Source organism: Symphalangus syndactylus, chromosome 4, assembly GCF_028878055.3.
Source record: "Symphalangus syndactylus isolate Jambi chromosome 4, NHGRI_mSymSyn1-v2.1_pri, whole genome shotgun sequence".
Lineage (NCBI taxonomy): Eukaryota > Metazoa > Chordata > Mammalia > Primates > Hylobatidae > Symphalangus > Symphalangus syndactylus.
This window is the reverse complement of record NC_072426.2, coordinates 108,919,054-108,940,046: the sequence shown is the minus strand read 5'-3', so window position 1 is coordinate 108,940,046 and position 20,993 is coordinate 108,919,054. Positions and strand designations below refer to the sequence as shown.

The 20,993-nt window shown below is 36.2% G+C and overlaps 1 pseudogene; it reads left to right on the top strand.

The window, feature by feature from the left end:
* The first annotated feature begins 1,177 nt into the window (after nt 1-1,177).
* LOC129480151 (keratin, type I cytoskeletal 18-like) lies at nt 1,178-2,324 on the top strand (annotated as a pseudogene).
* The last annotated feature ends 18,669 nt before the right edge of the window (nt 2,325-20,993 follow it).

The window sequence follows — 20,993 nt, the reverse complement described above, 5'->3', positions numbered from 1 at the left end:
TGTATTATCAAGGCCTGTTAACGAAAAAATCAAATTTTGTAGAATATTTTAAAGTTTATTCTGAGCCAATATGAATGTTCCAAGGGAACAGTCTCAGAAGGTCCTGAGAAAGTGTGCCCAGTGTGGTCAGCTTACAGTTTGGTCGTATGCATTTTAGGGAGACAAGAATTGCAGGTAAAATTACAAATCAATGCATATAAAGTGTACATTTGTTTGGCCTAAGGTGGTGGGATATATTGAAGTGGAAGGCTTACAGGTCATAGGTAGACTCAGATTTTTCTGGCTGGCAATTGGTTGAATGAGTTAAGCTTTGTCTAAAGACTTCAAATCAATAGAAAAAAAAAATGCTTGAATTAAGACAGGGAGGGTTGTGGAGGCCAGCGTTCTTGTTATGTAGATGAAGCTTCATATGTAGCAGCCTTCAGACAGAATAGATGAGAAATGTCTCTTTTCAGACTTTAAATGTGTCAGGCTCTTAGTTAATCTCTCCAAATGCATGGGAAAGTTTAGAAAGGGAAGACCTGGCTGGTTGTACTAAGAGACTCTACAGATGTAAATTTCCCACTCAAAAGTTGACTTTCTCTGTGAAGTTCTAGCTGGTTTTCCTGGAAGAATATTTGAAACAAGAGAGTAAAGCAGCATAGCCTGAATTAGCAGAAACTCGTTGGCTCAATGAACTGTTAAGCAACAAAGTTCCTAAAGCAATACAGGATTCTTGAAGTAATAGTAGTCTTTGAAATATGACCGAGATCCTAGTTAACACTTCACATCATCAGGGCAACCCAATAGCTATGAAAGTTACTGTTACCGCGGGTCCTCGCTCCCAGAGCTCCCAAGATGGGGCTGCTTCAAAGATGGTGGCGGGCTGCTTAGAAGACGGTGGCAAGCCTCGTGTTCTCTGACCTGGGGTTCTTGGCCTCACGGATTCCAAGGAATCAAATCTTGGGCCATGCGGTGAGTGTTATAGCTCCATTAGAAGCTGTGGGTCACGGAAGAGAACCGTGGAACCTAGTGACTAGTGTTCAGCTTGATTAGGATGAAACCGGGCACTTAGCCATGCAGGAACAATGGCAAGCCTTTAGTCTGACCGGGAGCGGCAATGGGTGCCTCCCTGGATCAGTAGCACAGCAGATACCCTGACCAATCTGGAGGGATGGAAGTCAGGGGTGGGTCTGCGATGGCGGCAAACAGCAGTGGTGGACGGTGAGCAAAAGCTCAGCTCAAGCAGTAACAAACACGGACCAGAAGAGTGGGCAGTTGCAAGATTTAATAGAGTGGAAACAGAGCTCCCATAAAATGGGAGGGAACCAAAAGAGGGTAGCCATTGTCGGCTAGAATGCCTGGGTTTATATCCTGATCATTGTCCCTCCCACTGTGCTATCAGGCGATAGATGATTAGCTATCTCTTTACCTCCTGTTTTTGCCCAATTAGCATTTTAGTGAGCTCTCTTTACTACCTGATTGGTCGGGTGTGAGCTAAGTTACAAGCCCCGTGTTTAAACGTGGATACAGTCACCTTCCCAGCTAGGCTTAGGGATTCTTAGTCGGCCTAGGAAATCCAACTAGTCCTGTCTCTCACATGGGCTCCACAAGGTCATTGATGACAGAAATGTCTCTTGGCTGTACCTGGAGACAGAGATCGAGGCTCTCAAACAGGAGGTGTTCTTTCTGAAGAACCATGAAAGGGAAGTAAAAGGCCTACAAGCCCAGATTGCGGGCTCTGAGTTGACCCTGGAGGTAGATGCCCCCAAGTCTCAGGACCTTGCCAAGATCATGGCAGGCATCCTGGCTCAATACGACGAGGTGACTCAGAAGAACTGAGAAGAGCTGGACAAGTACTGGTCTCAGCAGATTGAAGAGAGCACTACAGTGGTCACCACGCAGTCCGCTGAGGTTGGAGCTGTTGAGATGATGCTCACAGAGCTGAGACTTACAGTCCAGTCCTTGGAGATCAACCTGGACTCAATGAGAAATCTGAAGACCAGATTGGAGACCAATCTGAGGGAGGTGGAGGCCCCCTATGCTCTGCAGATGGAGCTTCTCAACCGGATCCTGCTGCACCTGGAGTTGGAGCTGACACAGACAGGAGCAGAGGGGTAACACCAGGCCCAGGAGTACAGGGTTCTGCTAAACATCAAGGTCAAGCTGGAGGAGGCTGAGATCGCCACCTACTGCTACCTGCTGGAAGACAGTGAGGACTTTAATTTTGGTGATGCCCTGGACAGCAACAACTCCATGCAAACCATCCAAAGACCACCACCCATCAGCTAGTGGACGACAAAGTGGTGTCTGAGACCAACGACACCAAAGTTCTGAGACATTAAGCCAGCAGAAGCAGGGTACCCTTTGGGGAGCAGGAGGCCAATAAAGTTCAGAGGTCAAAAAAAAAAAATATTTTATGGTTTGTACCGTGTAACTTAACCCTGGCTTGCATGGTCTTAGGTCTTCTTTATAATTTGGTATTTTATTGCCACAGAGTGTGTTTTGTCAGCTTTATGATCTCTGTTTTAACATTAATGCTGGTCAGCTGTACTTAAACTCCAAAACAGAGGAGTACAAGGAGGTATGGCTGACCTTTCTTCCCTTGTGGCATGGAATTCAGTTTTTCAGGTTTCTCTGAGATCCCCATGGCCTATGGAGTGTTCATTCAGTCAGTTTGGGAGCCACAGGATTTTATTTTTGATTTATGAATGCATCTTGAGTATTTCTATATATATTCAAAGGCCCCACAAGAAATTATATTTTTTTTCCAAAGAGCAAGTATATTTGTTACATAAAAAAGAATATGTACCCTTAAGAAATAACCATAAACTTCAAATTAGACAAGATCATAGGATTGAAAACAGCAAGTCTATATCCATCTAGTTGTTAAAATTGGTAATAGATATGTTCTAAGGAAATGTAGCTGGTTATGATAGCTCACTTATTTCTTATGTTACAAATTTGACTGTTAAGGGTGATAGAGCTTAAATGTTGTCACAGTGGGAATGTATTTTTTAAGACATTTCTTTCCATCTTGAGGATATAATAAATGTAAAATTCTTCAACTATTCCACTCTACTAGAAAAAAAGCCCTGAGGTTTAGGTTTCAGACCAAGTTAAATCATTTTTACCCTATAGGAAATAAACTGAAATTTAAACTTAAATTATGTAGAAATTTTGCTTAAGAGTCCCTTTATTAGAGCTTGTTAATTGATGATCTCCACAATTACTTTCTAATTTATAACTAATAAAATCAGTCTATCAGACTAAACTGTAAGGGCTATTTATCATAATGTTCTGTTCACTAAATGGAAGCCATAGTTTAAAACATTTTAGTTAAATCCAGCCACTTACTATCAACCAGTATATCTCTTTATTTCTAAATCCAGAGGCAAAAATATCACTTAAGGTCTGAGTTATAAATGTTTTCTAAAACAGTATTAAGTTATATTCTTTATTCCTTATTTTAGATAAATTTGAGAAAGCTTAAAAACAATATCAATACTTTTAATTTAAATTTTAATTTTAAATGTAGGTGCTACTGTATCTGTCTACAGCATATTTTGCCAATAATTCTTGAATTGGAATTTTATTTAAAGTTACCAGAGATAAAATTCAAAGCCTTCATTATACCAACATTATCAAGCTAATACCATTAATATCCGATATCAATCATTGTGTCTTTAATGCCTTATGCATTAACTTGAGGTCTACTAATTAAAATTTTCTATTAATCGTTTTGAACTTAGTTGAACTAGAGTTTTGCATTATTATCATAATTTGTGGGGGAAATCTGCAATATTTATTTTTAAGTACATATTAAAATTAATTAAAATAATCTATTTTCAAAACTTTAACTTCATAGATTAATATAAATATACAAATTAAGAGTTTAGTGTTATTTATATTATTGCTTATTCAAGGTCACATTTTATGAACTAAAATTTTCTTCTTCCATCAGCCTTGTTCAGATCATCATCACTTCTCAGTTGGGTGATTGTGGTAGTTTCCTACCTACTGTTGTTACCAGAGAGGAGTCCCGATCCAGATCCTAAGAGACGGTTTATGAATCTCACTCAAGAAAGAATTTGAGGTGAGTTCATAAAGTGAAAGTATGTTTACTAAGAAAGTAAAGAAATAAAGGAATGGCTGCTCCATAGGTAGACGAGTCTTGAGGGCTGCTGATTGCCCATTTTTTTTCTTGATTATATGCTAAACAAGGGGTGGATTATTTATGCCTCCTTTTTTTAGACCATATGGGGTAACTTTCTGATTTTGCCATAGCATTTGTAAACTGTCATAGTGTGTCTGGAATTGGTGGGTTCTTGGTCTCACAGACTTCAAGAATGAAGCCGCGGACCCTCGCAGTGAGTGTTACAGCTCTTAAAGTGGAGCATCTGGAGTTTGTTCCTTCTGATGCTCGGATGTGTTCAGAGTTCTTCCTTCTGGTGGGTTCGTGGTCTCGCTGGCTCAGGAGTGAAGCTGCAGACCTTCACGATAAGTGTTACAGCTCATAAAAGCAATGTGGACCCAAACAGTGAGCAGTAGCAAGATTTATTGCAAAGAGCGAAAGAACAAAGCTTCCACAGTGTGGAAGGGGACCCGAGCAGGTTGCCACTGCTGACTCAGTCAGCCTGCTTTTATTCTCTTATCTGGCCCCACCCATGTCCTGCTGATTGGTAGAGCCGAGTGGTCTGTTTTGACAGGGTACTGATTGGTGCGTTTACAATCCCTGAGCTAGACATAAAGGTTCTCCACTTCCCCATCAGATCAGTTAGATACAGAGTATCAACACAAAGGTTCTCCAAGGCCCCACCAGAGCAGCTAGATACAGAGTGTCGATTGGTGCACTCACAAACCTCGAGCTAGACACAGGGTGCTGATTGGTGTGTTTACAAACCTTGAGCTAGATACAGAGTGCCGATTGGTGTATTTACAATCCTTGAGCTAGACATAAAGGTTCTCCACATCTCCACCAGAGCAGCTAGATACAGAGTGTCGATTGGTGCACTCACAAACCTCGAGCTAGACACAGGGTGCTGATTGGTGTGTTTACAAACCTTGAGCTAGATACAGAGTGCCGATTGGTGTATTTACAATCCTTAAGCTAGACATAAAGGTTCTCCAAGGCCCCATCAGAGCAGCTAGATACAGAGTGTCGATTGGTGCACTCACAAACCTTGAGCTAGACACAGGGTGCTGATACACAGTAGCACTACAGAATTACAGTTATTGACCATTAAATTGGACTACTTCTGGAAGTCAATACAAAATAGGGAAATGTTAAGTTTTTTTGTTTGATAGGAAAAATCATCCTAGTTCATAGGAAAAAATACTTTTCTTTCAAGTAAAAATTGAGAGAAATTATAGGTGATTATACAAGGTAGAACAATTACATTTTTTAAAAAGTTTCCAGAAAATGCAGATAGTTTTCATCAGTAATACAGAAGCTTGGAGTAAAATTCTCAAAACAACTCAGTAAACATACTAATAGGGGAACAAAAAACTAGACTGAATACTGATTCAATGAACATTTATATTTATTAAATTCTTAGGTACTGGTGACACTGCATTAAACAAAAGTGACAAAGTTATTGTTTTCATGACATGTATGTCAGTGGACAAATTAAGATCAAATTGTTGAGTGGAGAGGTTGTTATTCTACTTACCACTCATCCCCTTTCAATTAAAAATTACTTTCAAAATGTAGCCATTTATCAAGATTTTTAAAAACCCTATAAAGTTGGAGATGGAGGAAAATGCAACATTACGGGGCATGAGACAAAAATAAAGTGTATCAAGATCTGCACTTAATTTAAACTATATCAGGTTCAACTCTGAGAAGGCAGATGTTTGGGTAATTGTCAATTGTGATATATGCTTCTATAACATATTTTGATCTACCTGAATCATAATCTCAGTAAGAGTACTTTGAAATCTATTCTCATTAATTATTTCTTCATATTAGTCAACTATAGCCACAATAGCATTGTATAACAAACCATTCTAAAAGCAGTGGATTGCAAATTAAGCTTTTATTTCTCACTCTTATGTGGGTTTGGCTGGAGTTCAACTGATCTAAGGCAGCTATCAATTCTTTACCACAGGTTGGGTTCAGGTCTATTTTTTGTATTTCTCATTCTGGGGAGACCAATAGGTTTCTTAGAGCATGCCTGTCTCATTATAGAGACAACAGAACAGGGAAGCCCTATCATGCAGCTCCATTTCAAGCCTCTCTTCACATTTCTTTTATCAACACATTTGCCAGGGAAAGTGTGGAGGCCAAAGTACATGGAGGTGCGGGTCTGGAAAAAAATAAATAAATATGAGACAATAATCTAATCTACCACAAAATCAAATAGCCTGGCTAATGGACTGTTGCAAATACTCATATATTTTACAACAATATTTTACAGTTCTTGTAGTTGCTGTTACTGCAATAAGCTACAAAATTTATGAGTACGTGGGCAGCTATAGAGTAAAACTTTTTTAATGTCATAAATAAGCCTTTAAAGAACTCTTTTTTGCTTTCTAAAATTCATATTACTTAACCATTTATTGAGATAATTTTAGATTAACCTGAAGTTATAAGAAATAATAGAGAGATATTTCTTGTACCTTCACCCAGTTTTTCTTGCAGAACTACAGTACAATATTTCAAATAGGCAATTGACTACTATCTGCCATCTTTATTCAATTTTATATGACATTATGTGGTGTGCCTGCATGTGTGTATAATCCTATGCAATTTTATGTGTCGATTTATAGGAACATCACCACAGACAAGACAGATAATAGTTCTGTGTCTGGTAGGAATCTCTTGTGCTATCCACTTACAGCCACAGACTTTTCCTCACCTCTACTATTACTAATCTCTGGCAGCTAGTAATTGTTTCTTCACCTCTATAATTTTGTCAGTTTAAAAATGTTCTATAAATGAAATCACATAGTATATTACCTTTGAGATTGGCTTTTTTCATTAAGTACATTTCTCTTGAGGTCTATCCAAGTTGTATATGTATCAATAGTTCTTTATTTGTTGATGAATAATATTCAGCGTTGTGAATTTACCAGTTTGTTTAAGCATTCACCTATTGAAGGACTTTTTTATATTGATTTTGACTATTATGAAATAAAGATGCTATGAATATTTACAGATTTTGTGTGAATCTAAGTTTTTATTTCTGTAGGATAAATACCCAGTAGTGCAATTGCTGGGTCATTTGGTAAACAGAGATAGTTTGGAAAGAAACTCATACATTTTTTCCAAAATAGCTGTACTATTTTACACCCTTCTCAGGAATTTGTGAATGATCCATTTACTTTAGATATCAGTCATATTTTTTCTAAAATGTGCTGGGAGGGTCAGGCCTCTATTTTGCATAATATGGGTAAAATTTCAGTGTATTAACAGTAACTTTATAGGAATTGAAGAAGTATGCATTTCTTGGGAAATACCTAAAACAAAGCATCAAGCAGTCTTCAGGTATTAGAAAATTGCTCAAAGAATTCAAGAACATTTCATTTGAATTTTACTTTCTTGAAGTTAATTTTGCCTTTTTAAAAAATTTTTGAGATGGGGTCTCACTCTGTCTCCCAGGCTGGAGTGCGGTGGAGCGATCTCAGCTCACGGCAACCTCTGCCTCCCGGGCTCAAGTCATCCTCCCACTTCAGCCTCCCAAGTAGCTGGGATTATGGGCACATTCCACCACACCCAGCTAATTTTTGAATTTTTGTAGAGTTTTGCTATGTTGCCCAGGCTGGTCTCAAGTGATCTGCCTGCTGGGCCTCCCAAAGTGCTGGGATTACAGGCATGAGCCACCATACCCGGCCTCATTCTGTCTTTTAATTCATGGGATTATATGTTTCATTGTCCACAATACAAAGATCAGAGATCATGATAGTTTCATATGGTTTTATACAAATAACCTGAAGATGATAATAAACAGTTTGAGAATAAAAAATTATGGGTTCAAGTGATTCCAAAGAAATGATTCCATTTACTTTAGGTTTTAAATTATTGTTCCAGAATATTTTTCACATTAGATTTTACATTTCTTCCCTTTCTTTTTCCTCTGATAGTTTAATTATGAGTCAGTGACATAAATATGTTGTAGAAATTCCATATTCATGATTTCACAAACTTAGTAATCCCGTGAGAAAAAATGCTCTGGAAACAATATCCAAAAAAGCCTTCCTATCACTATGGTTTAGGTTAACTGTCTGTGACTGAGCAAGATATATGGCTGGAAGGCAGATAATCGGAATGGTTATAACTTGGGGTGGGAATGAGTTTTCCCAAATTATTCTCATTTAAACAATAAAGAATTAAATACATATATATTATATTTATAAATCTATACACTTTTATTTATTTATTTAGACAGACAGAGTTTAGCTCTTGTTGCCCAGGCTGGATTGCAGTGGCGTGATCTCGGCTCACCACAACCTCTGCCTTCTGGTTGCAAGAGATTCTCCTGCCTCAGCCACCTGAGTAGCTGGGATTACAGGCACCCACCACCACACCTGGCTAATTTTTGTATTTTTAGTAGAGACGGGGTTTCAGCATGTTGGTCAGGCTGGTCTCGAACTCCTGACCTCGTGAACTGCCCACCTAGGCCTCCCAAAGTGCTGGGATTACAGGGGTGAGCCACTGTGCTTGGCCACACATATTTTAATAAGCACATTATATATGTTAATATATATATATATATATATATTTGAGTCAGGGTATCCATCTGTAGCCCAGGCTGCATTGTCATACAGTGACGCCATCAGAGCTCAATTCAGCCTCTGTTTCCCAGGCTCAATAAATTCTTGCACTTCAGCACCCTGCAAGTAGCTAGGACTACAGGCATTTGCCACCCCACCTAGCTGTTTTTGAATTTTAGTAGAGACAAGGTCTCCCTATGTTGCCCAGCGTGGTCTTGAACTCCTGAGCTCAAGGGATCCTCCTGCCTCAGCCTCCCTAAGTGCTGTGATTACAGTTGTGAGCCAACACACCCAACCTAAATTATATTTTAATAGATAAAAAAATGATTCCTATGAAGATACCAGAAAAACAGAACATACTCACTGAACTCCCCCTCCCCCAAACATAGCATTTTCCAAGGAATACTCAGATTTAATATCTAATTTCTAGCAATGTGAATTGAATTTGAATGTAGATTGACCATAAAACTCTATTTAAAACTATACCTTGGTTAGAATTTATAAATGCATATTTGTGGCATCAGCTTTACCTTCTGGCATGCCAGAGGCAGACCTCACCAATCAAGCACATTTAACTTAATGCAGTTTTAAAACAACCCCCCATAGGGTATACAAGCCAGCCACTACCAATTTATCAGAGCTGACATGTTAGAGAAAATCTATTTGTAGTGTCAGAACTGTCCAGTGGGAAATCCTTTACTCTACAATATTCTTCAGATTTTACCCCAGAATACTTGACTCTTTTCATTCTATTCCAAGATAAAAATAATTATCAACTAAAGTTAGAAAATGAAAACATATGTTTTAGAAAATATAAAGCCATTACATTTTTTTATGGAGTCAAATCAGTCAGAAATTGTAAAAACTATAGGTATTTATGATAGTAAAATTTCATGAAAGTTCTATAATCAATGAAGATTGGAAAATTCAGTTATGCCTGAAATCTGCAACATTTTCATGAAGTTTTTTTTTTTTTTTTGACAGAGTTTCGCTCTGTTGTCCAGGCTGGAGTGCAGTGGCGTGATTTCGGTTCACTGCAAGCTCCGCCTCCCAGGTTCACACCATTCTCCTGCCTCAGCCTCCCAAGTAGCTGGAACTCCAGGTGCCCACCACCACGCCCAGCTAATTTTTTGTATTTTTTAGTAGAGATGGGGTTTCACAGTGTTAGCCAGGATGGTCTTGATCTCCTGACCTCATGTTCTGCCCACCTTGGCCTCCCAAAGTTCTGGGATTACAAGCATGAGCCACACGCCCGGCCTCATGAAGTTCTTAAGAGAACGAGACGGATAAACAAAAAACGAAAAGACAAAAAACAAAAATGTGATGTGTTTTGTTTTACATATATTGTCTCTATTTCGGTTGTCATTATATACATGATTAAGTACATATTATTAAAATGTAAGAGAAATGCTAATTAATTCTAATTGAGAATCTCCTACAACAATACTTCAAGAGATAAAAAGAACATACAACTAAGGACTAGATTGTTAATAATATAATCATTCGAGGTTATTTTCTGCATATTATAGTGGTTCTCAAATTTAGCTGTTTATCACCTTGACTTATGAAGTTTTATTAAACTACTGAAGGTAAGCTCCAAAAGCAGACATACAGAATAAGCCTCTCAAAAGGTGAAATCCAAGCAACATAACAGATTCTAGAACACAAACAGTATTGTGAACCACTGGCCTTGCCTTACATCAATCTGTTTCTACTGGTTGAGTGACTGTTAGTGCTAGCATATCTACTTTGACAAGATAAAGGTTAAGAAATGTTTCTAAAATTATATATGCAGCTTTTTTGATAGTAAAGAAATCTGCAGATGCAATAGTTGAAGAATTATGTTTTGTTACTTTTCTCTTACATACAGAAATAATTACCAAATTTGTATGATTCTCACAGATCTCAAGGAAACATGGCTGCTTTTAAAAAGCACAAAGTACACTGCCTGAGGTTGATCAAAATCTATTTTTATTCCTCAGGCCTTTACTTTTGCACATCGAAATTAAAACTTTGATTTTTTTATTTTTTTCTACTTTAGTTTGCCTCAATTTGTTTTTATTTCCCTTGTAATGGTGACACTTGCAATTTTGATGATACAGTTTAAATTTCCAGCCAATACTGTTTTCAAAAATCTTTTATTTTGTGTTAAAAGGAACAACAGAATATGTTTTTATTTTGTCCTTCCTGTATTTACAGACAGAGTTCCCAGACTCCTATTTTATTAAATCAAGGGTTTCAGAAACTATGGCGAGAAAATAAAATAAATTTACTAAATTCTATTGTGACCATGGAAGGGGTGGTGATGGGGGAGGACATGCAGTATATGCTGGAGAGGTGGGGTCAGCAGGTTTTTCTGGTTTAGTTGAATCATTGGCAGTTCACCATTCTATCAGTGTAAAGTTTTATTGAATGATTTATCACCTTCGAGTAAGAAGAGCAGAGTAGCAGGTGGGAAGTCTTAGACATTTTCCTGTCCTGAATCAGTGTTTCTGGGCTACAACCTCCTAGGTTATTAATCAATGAAGTTGGAAAGACATGGCACTCAGTAGTCATTAATCAACAGCCTTTCTGCAGTAACCTGTAAGCAGTGGCATTATAATGCTCACTATCAGATATGTTCCTAAGTGTGTAACCTGGGCATTGTCAAAGGAAGTGGAAGATTCCAACAGTAAACCTGGTCTTTAAGGCAGCAAGCATTTCTCAAGAGAATTATGGAGTGCAAATAAACAATTATTACCCTCACTTTTTTTTATGTTTATTTTCTTGTGTGTGCTCCCCCTGCTCCTTGGATGATAGCACACTTTCAGTTGCCTTAAAACAATAAACAAACACTTATTTTTGTTTAGCAAAAATAAGCTGACAATGAAATTAAATTTGACAGTGAAATAAGTGGCTGAGAAAAACAATCATCAAAGTCAGTTATAGTAAAACCCTTCTGTTACCCAAACTTCTACAATGAAATTTTGGATATGCCATAAATAATTTCAATATAAGTAAAAGGGTAATATCTCAAATTCATAAAACCTGAACAAAGTCCACTTGGAAGTAACTATGAAACTGTTATACAAAACCATGATTATGAAGAACTTGACAATAATTGTAACAATTACTAATCATGTCTTATCTAAGGAGCATATGTATATGCTGAGAAAAGCAAAATACATATGAATAACAATGCTTTAACAAGTTGTAAATTTGGGAAACTTTGATAATGGTAAGTTTATTCTGCTCATTTTCTGCATGATTTCACCTTCCCTTCCACCTTTTATTTCTTTATCTGTTTCCTCTCCGAATTTTTTTTCTCTGGTGCTAAGTTAAAGGCTACTCAGAGAGACATGGTAAAGTCCTCAAAATCTTTCCAGGACACTATTATCTGCTCCCACCATCAAGTGCCCATTGTTCAGTGTTGAAACTCAATATCTGCCTTCAGAATCAAATTCAAAAGAAGAAAAAGGCTTTACACAGCAGGCATACTAGTAAAGTTGTTTAAAAATCTAGTCCTTAAGAGGATAATGGATATAAGGTGACTAAAACAGTTAACCTAGCAATCAGAGGATGGTACTACTCCTACTTTGAACTCTGTAAAAGGAAAATAACTTTTTAAAAAAAACTGATTTTTAAAGTGGTGTTTTCAGAAGACTAATTGTAATAACACTCTCCTACTGACCCCAATCTGTAAGAAGGAGATAGATTAGTCCTTTTTACTGTGAAAGAAAATTTCTCTCACAATTTGAAGAAAAAAAGTAGCAAATAATGAAGAAAAAAGCACATTATAAAAAATTGGATAAGGGCCCAAGGGGAAATTGATGTTATCTAGCATTAAAATATCTAATAGGGAAAAATTTTACTGATTATTTACACGGATCCAAACCTATAATAACCCTTTTGAATGGTCCAATTTATACAGATAAGATTTCATGTAACAGTAACAAAATATTCGTGCAGGACTACAAACACAATTATTAAATGAGTAGTAAGTGGTAATTGGTTTTTAAATGTCTAGGAGGTACTTACAATTCTTTCAAAGAGTTTAGTTAATTGGGAGATCCAAATGATTCTAAACAAAAAAATATAAATATATCATTCTTATAGTGATATTTAATATTGATCACTAACATTTTCTACAACTTAAAGGAATCCTGGGTTATAAGCAACACAGGACATCAAAATCAATAGAAATAATAAAAATAATTTGAAGCTTCTTAGTCTAATATTACTACCTTGAAAGCTGAGTCTGATATTGTAATAGTACTTTTGATGAAACTTTATATCATAGAGAGGTCAAGCCTTTTGGGTTAAACAAACATTCAAGGTGGTATCAAAAACCATCAACAAAATATATAACAAAATTGATAAAATATATTTTTAGTAATTCTTAAAGTGATATGTTATTTAAAAAATAAATGGCTCAGATATTAATGATTTTGATCATATTATTAATTTTTAATATGCTGCAAAGAAGATATTTCTGAAGGATATATCTAAAAATCATGCTAATTTTGCAATAATAGAAACTTTTTTTTTAATGAATGCAGCAGAATTCTTTTGTCTACTTGCTTATTTCATCTTCCTAGCATCATTTCATCATCTGTTTTTTGGGGACTCCCTGAATTCCTCCTGAGAAAATCCCTTTGATTCCCAAGAGCAATTTAATCAATTGATCTTCTCCATGGACAAACAACAGGATTCATTAGAAAAAGTATTAAAAATAGATAGGAGTGGCAGGGCGTGGTGGCTCATGCCTGTAATCCCAGCACTTTAGCAGGCCAAGGCAGGCAGATCATGAGATCAGAAGATGGAGACCATCCTGGCTAATACAGTGAAACCCTGTCTGTACTAAAAGTACAAAAAATTCACTGGGCGTGGTGGTGCGTGCCTGTAATCCCAGCTGCTCAGGAGGCTGAGGCAGGAGAATCACTTGAACCCAGGTGTGTGGAAGGATTTTTAGTCCTTTCAGACCATCTTATCATTCACTGTATTTGATAAGCTGTCCAGATGGTCTTGCCTATAACTCTGAACTTTTAAACGAAATTGTATTATTTTTCTGGTGGTCGCTATAACAAATTTCTAAAAAGTTGATGGTTTAAAACAACAGATTATTCTCTCAAAGTTCTGAAGTCCAGAAGTCAAAAATACAGATATCAGCAGGGCTGCACTTTCTCCAGAGACACCTAAGAAAAATCAAGTTCTACAAAATCTACGCACCAAAAATAACAGAGTGTATGGAACAATAGAGTTGGAGCAGATAAATTAAAGCCTGTGCAATGTTCTAAGTCATGCACTGACAAAGACAATAATCCACACTTGTGAGATCACTTAGACCAGACAAGCATCTCAGATGCACAAATGAAGTGGAATGAAAACAATGGCAAGTCTTTAGCTAGAGCAAGGCTGGTGGGTGCTGTGACAACAAAGGAGTAGAACTCTGACCCAGTGAATCTACTTTTAAGGTGTATATGAGAGGTGATGAAATAAAGTGAAGTCTATACAGAACTGGTAGTGCTCTCAGGGTGCAGAAGTTCATTTTTTAATACAGACAAAAGAACTCCTGCTGCTAATGTAATCTTCCCTGCTGAACATTATAATTCCATTTCAGCCATTCCTGTTTCCATTGCTTAGAAAAATAAAAAAGTCTGTGTACCAGCGTCACATAAATATTATACTGTCAACATTTCTCTTGTTATCAATTTCCTGTGTGTTAATTGTAGAAACAAATATTGTGGTAGAACAGACTGTACAGTGATCTTTAGAAAAGCTATTTTTTTCTTCCCCTTGCCTAGTTGTTCAGTTTTTCATTTTATTATAGATTCTTCACAAACTCTTTGCTTGTTTTATTTTTCTTCGTGGAACCAAAGAACATTCGCTTATACTAAAAATATGTATGTATATAGACAGATGAGAGGTATGTAGATAGATAGATGTGTGTGGGGAGAGAGCGAGAGAGAATGCGACGTGCACAAGTGTCTGGAAATCTATTACACCAGGTGCTGCTATCTTACATTTGGTTCATAACATATCCTCAATGATCCCACAGACCACTGAGGCATTTTGCACCAAAATTTTCTCCATTGATTTTGTTTGTTCAATGGAACAGTAAATATGATTAATTTTTTTAAGTGGTGGGTTATACACAAACCATGATTAACTTTTAATCTAAAATCCTCCTCTGTTCAAAAGTGAAAATGAGGAAGAGACTAGAGAATTCATCTGAGGCCCGGAGGAGCAAGATTACAAGGCATAAAAATTGTGAGATTTTTTTATCATTGTCAGTAGATGTATTTGACAATTTTGATAATTGTGATAATAGACACTGAAAGAGAGATTTTGTGCCTCCTAGAAGTCGGCAACTGAGGCAGGGATTTATGGGCTGAGGTGGTCAGATGAGCAGAGACCAGCACATGCATTTGGGTATGAGAAGCATGAAAGAAACTGACATATATAAAAATCAATTACTCTTCTCCATGGGCAGATAACAGAATTCATTAAAATAAGTATTAAAAACAGATAGGAGTGGCCAGGAGCAGTGGCTCACACCTGTGATCCCAGCACTTTGGGAGGCTGAGGCAGGCAGATCATGAGGTCAGGAGATCGAGATCATCCTGGCCAACATGGTGAAACCCTATCTCTACTAAAAATACAAAAATTAGCTGGGCGTGATGACGCACATCTGTAATCCCAGCACTTTGGGAGGGTGAGGTGGATGGATCACCTGAGGTCAGGAGTTTGAGACCAGCTTGGCCAACATGGCAAAACCTCATCTCTACTAAAAAAAAAAGAAAAAAAATACAAAAATTAGCTAGGTATTGTGGCATACCTCCCAGCTAGTCGAGAGGCTGAGGTAAAAGAATCACTTGAACCCAGGAGGCGGAGGTTGCAGTGAGCCAAGATGGCACCACTGAACTCCAGCCTGGGCAATAGAGCGAGACTCCACCTCAAAAAAAAAAAAAAATGACCTCAACAAATTCGGAACCGTATCATAGTTCTAAATATAGAATATTAATAATTTTAACATAGTAAATTATTTATATCTCAATTTTCTCATTTGTCTGTCGATAAAGAGACACATTTTTCTGTGGTAGGCAGAATTGGCCCTCCAGAGATATCTGAGTCCCAACCCCAGAAGCTGTGAGCATGTTTACCTTCATTTGGCAAAAGAGACTTGAATGATGTAGTTAATCAAAGATTCTCAAAGCAGGAAGATTATCCTGTAATGCCAAAATGGGCCCAATATATTAAATGAGTTATTAAAATTGAAGAACACTTCCTGGCTGTGGTCTGAGGGAAATGTGACTGCTGAAGAAAACCAAGAGAAAGATTTGATATTGCTGGCTTTGAAAATGGGGAAATGAGGCCAAGAGCCGAGGAATACTGGCAGCCTTTAGAATCTGGTAAAGAAATAGATTCTTCTTAGCGCCTCCAGAAAGGAACCCAGCTTTGCCAAAATCTTGATTTTAGCTTAATGAAGCCTGTGCCAGACTTATGACATGCAACACTATAAACCACTACACTCATATTGTTTCAAGCCACTCAATGTATGGAAGCTTACTATGACTGCTATAAAAAATGCAATTCTTAATATTGCTTTCAAATATGAATTAGTCCAAAAAATATGAATTATTTCCCTTTTTTAGCTAAAGTTGTCTTTCCTCCTGCCTTCTACTTCCCTTCACAGTTACCTTTTATGAGATCTAATATATTGATTTTTCTTCAGTAAGATGAAATTCCACTAATATTGATGTAAAAAGTATATACATCTAAAAATACCAATTAATTCATTTATAAGTGAATACTTTAAAATGTGTGAAATATGAATTTCTATATGGAGATGTTTAAATTTTGGGCTGTGGATTTTTTATAAAGATATAATCCTGAAAACAATGTTATCATTCTATTCTTGTTGATAAATGTTGGCAAAATAAATAACATTTGCCAGGTTTGTTATGTTTTGGAAATAGAAAATTTGACTTTTAAGTGGTCTGTGTTCTCTGAAGTAGTTTAAGCATATGAATGCTTAAAGCATATATAAGCTTCAAGAGGACAGGGATTTAGTGTGTCTGTATTCCCAGTAGCTGAAACAGTGCCTGGCATTTATTAGGTAATTGGTAGTTAATATGAATAGTTAATACATAAAAAGTACAATTATAATTACCATCTTCAATTGTATATCTAATATGCTTATATGTAGGTGCACATCCACAATTTGCTTAAAATGCAGAAATATTTCATTAAATTACTTTTTTTTGTTGTTGTTGTTTGATACGGAGTCTCACTCTCTCTCCCAGGCTGGAGTGCAGTGGCACGATCTCGGCTCTCTGCAACCTCTGCCTCCCTGGTTCAAGCAATTCTTCTGCCTCAGCCTCACGAGTAGGTGGGACTACAGGCACGTGCCACCACGTCCAGCAATTTTTTTTTATTTTTAGTAGAGATGGGGTTTCACCGTGTTAGCCAGGATGGTCTCGATCTCCTCACCTCGTGATCCACCCGTCTCAGCCTCCCAAAGTGCTGGGATTACAGGCGTGAGCCACTGCTCCCAGCCATTAAATTATCTTAAACTATATTTATGAATTATTGCAAGATGAGTAGTATTAACAACACTACTTGTTAACATTTATTGAGAATGAAAATAAAATTAAGGATGTGAAGAGGGTAGAAAATTATTAAAACATGGTGCTTAATTTTATCCAGAACAAAGTAAAGTGTCTTCTTCATTAAAAAATTCCCATGTAACAAGATTACACATATTCAATTATTATTAGAAATTTTCTGTTTACACATGCATTCAATGTCTTTCTTATTATTTATCATTTTCTGTGTACTACCATGAGAGTAAAACTGTCATCCTCCAGTTTTCATTAGTAAATTTAAAATCATCTTTAATTTTAGTTTTCTTTTCTAAAGCTATAACCATTTCAGTGTGTCCCTTCTAAAGAATGCCTTTGTGAAAAAAAAATCATGTATTAAAATATATTTAGTTGGTAATTAAGAAAAATTTAAATTCTTGTTGCCCCAAATGTTTTTAACTTTTTAAAAACGATTTCCCTATTAAGCTATCAGAACTATGCTAATGTACTCTATGGTGAATTTAATTTGATTAGTTTGCTTATCAATTAGTAAAACAGTAACACATACAAACAAAAATACACTTTCAGGTCCTTGACATATCTATTTCCTTTAGTAATAATCAACAAGTTAAAATTTGATTTCAAATAGAAAGGAACCCAGGAGTTGATCTCTCACATTCTTCATTGTCTGTACATGATTGTTTTGCTTCCCTTTTTTAGCACTGGGTAGGTGATGAACTAATATTGAACATGAAGACCAGGCTCTAGGGGACACAGAGAGGAGAGATTAAATTGGGAACTGAAGGGGGCACACACATTTCTGCCAGCACTTCCCACACCTGGAGGCCACTCTGCTCATTTGTAAGCCTGATGACTTTCCCTTAAAAGAGGACGCCGATTTAAACCAAGTAAAGATTTTCTTATTAGTGGCTAAAGGCAACTGATATACTTCACAACCCACTCAACCACTGCTGCAGAGTTTTTGAAATTCTTTGAGGTTTTGCAAGCCTTCTGCATTATACATTACTACTTGTGCAACAGAAGACAATTTAAAGATCTCTTGGAGCACAGAATTTAAAGTTCAACTGTTCTGAAACACTGCAGGGAGTCTAAAGAAGAGGGTGAAATGGCAAGAGAAATGTATAAGTTTCAGACAGAACTTTAAAAAATAAGCATAATTTATATTTTATAATATTTTATGCCTCTCAGACACATTCTCAACTTATCATACAACTTAGTTAAGTTCCAGGTCATAATACTCTTTTATTATTTATATTTGATTATTAATAGTTCACATTGGGTGACACAAATAACTAATTTAAATGCTTTTGTTTCTATTTCAAAGTGTAAATGTGTGTTAAGAACAAAACATTTCACTCAGACCCTCATAAAGACTTTTGTACGTAAGTATTATATAGGATCTCTGTATAGGAAGTTAAAGACAGCTTTGCATGGTGTCTTGCAATTATTTAAACTTTGTTCTTCACAAATTAGGTAAGTTTTTAAATCATATTAATGACATGCTTTCTTAGGATTTTGCACATATTTGAAGATTTCTCAAATACCTCATTTTATCAATTTGTTTACAGAAAAATATATTGTGAACCATGAGAAGAAGGTGGTCTACTGTCTTTAAAACATCATAATTTGATTATGGCATAATGGACTTATAAATAGAGAGAGAAAAACTGATAATATCTGGGTTTGATACAATTATTTATTCTCCTGTCAAGCATCAATTGCCTCTTCACTAGGTTTAATATTTATCTCTTGTTAACCTATTACAGAGGGAATGGGAGACTCCCAGTTTATCTAATTGCTGAACATTTAGAAGAGGTGAGTTAGATTTGAGCTTATAAATCTTAGAAGTAGAGATACTCTCATGAAATCATCAGTTCCAGGCTGATTTTACAGATGATTAGAACACGATTATTTGTAGAATTGCTTATACAATAATTTCTCGTCACAGCTACTGTTTACTTTCAAGGCTACTGATATTTTTCAAAGAAAAAATCCATAGAGTTATAGAGCACCCGTTATTTCAGTGATATAAATTTAATAGTTCAATTTTATTCAATTTAAGTATTTCAGTGGGTCTTGCCCTATTTTAGTAAACCCCAATAATTTAATGGAGAAAGAAGGAAATGAAACAAAACAAAATTTAAAATAAAACATAAGAACAAAACTAATCAATTACTAATTATTGCATATTATGTTTAACCATTTTCTGCCCATACCAAATAATAATATGTAAAGATCCTCAAGTATTTATTTATAGTACAAACAATAGCTATACAAAACATTCTCATTTTACTTTCAGCATGTAGTAAATAAGCATCTTGATTACTTTTAAATTATTAATATTTCTAAATAAATGCTAGAGAATGTGAACCTTTAGTAAAATATATTAAGATTGCAATATTTTTAACAGCTGATATGGTCTAGAAAATATAAAATAACATAAAAGAGTATTTTAAAATTGACAGAAACTCAAGTTACCTCCTTATAAAATCATCTCTTGAAATATCTTTTTCTCTACATTATTTTAAAAACGGGAGGAATGAGGTTACAGAATAAGAATAAACTATCTGGCAGTTTTTTAAAGTAAAATGGAATAATAAAATTCATGATATTTTAGGACTACCAACCAGTAGTTATTAATATTTTCATTTCCTAGATTATACATAAAAATTAGGACAAGTATTTCATAATGCTGTTTCAAAACATTCTTTTTCTCTCCATATCCGTGTATCATAATGAAAAGAAATAAAAGAACACATAATTTTGGAGACCTGTTTTTTTCTCAAATTATTTGTTGAAGGAAATCTCTTAATATCAAGAAAGTAATTTTGCATTGTCAGCATAAACAATTTTTTAAGGAATTTGAAAGACAAGTAGAACATGTGCAGGTGTAGAGAAATGGATCCATTTAAAATGAATCAATCACCACAATGTATAAATTTCAGTGATAATTTCTCTAGGTAGCCCTCATATTTGCCTGACTCCATCACAGTTCTACCTCCAGAGAACACACTTTTCACCCTCCATTGCTGCCTACTTTTTTTTTTTTTTTTTTTTATACTTTAGGGTTTTATGGTACATGTGCATAATGTGCAGGTTTGTTACCTATGTATCCATGTGCCATCTTGATTTCCTGCACCCATTAATTCATCATTTAGCATTAGGTGTATCTCCTAATGCTGTCCCTCCCCCCTCCCCCCACCCCACAACAGTCCCCGGAGTATGATGTTCCCCTTCCTGTGTCCATGAGTTCTCATTGTTCAATTCCCACCTATGAGTGAGAACATGCGGTGTTTGGTTTTTTGTCCTTGCGATAGTTTACTGAGAATGATGTTTTCCAGTTTCATCCATGTCCCTACAAAGGACACGAACTCATCATTTTTTATGGCTGCATAGTATTCCATGGTGTATATGTGCCACATTTTCTTAATCCAGTCTATCGTTGTTGGACATTTGGGTTGGTTCCAAGTCTTTGCTATCGTGAATAGTGCCGCAATAAATATACGTGTGCATGTGTCTTTATAGCAGCATGATTTATAGTCCTTTGGGTATATACCCAGTAATGGGATGGCTGGGTCAAATGGTATTTCTAGTTCTAGATCCCTGAGGAATCGCCTTAAGAACCAATGTTGTGTCAGTATAGCTTATTACCACATGACATGTGGTAAGGCTTTTGTTAGTATATTGCTGATGATCATAAACTCCTAGATTATG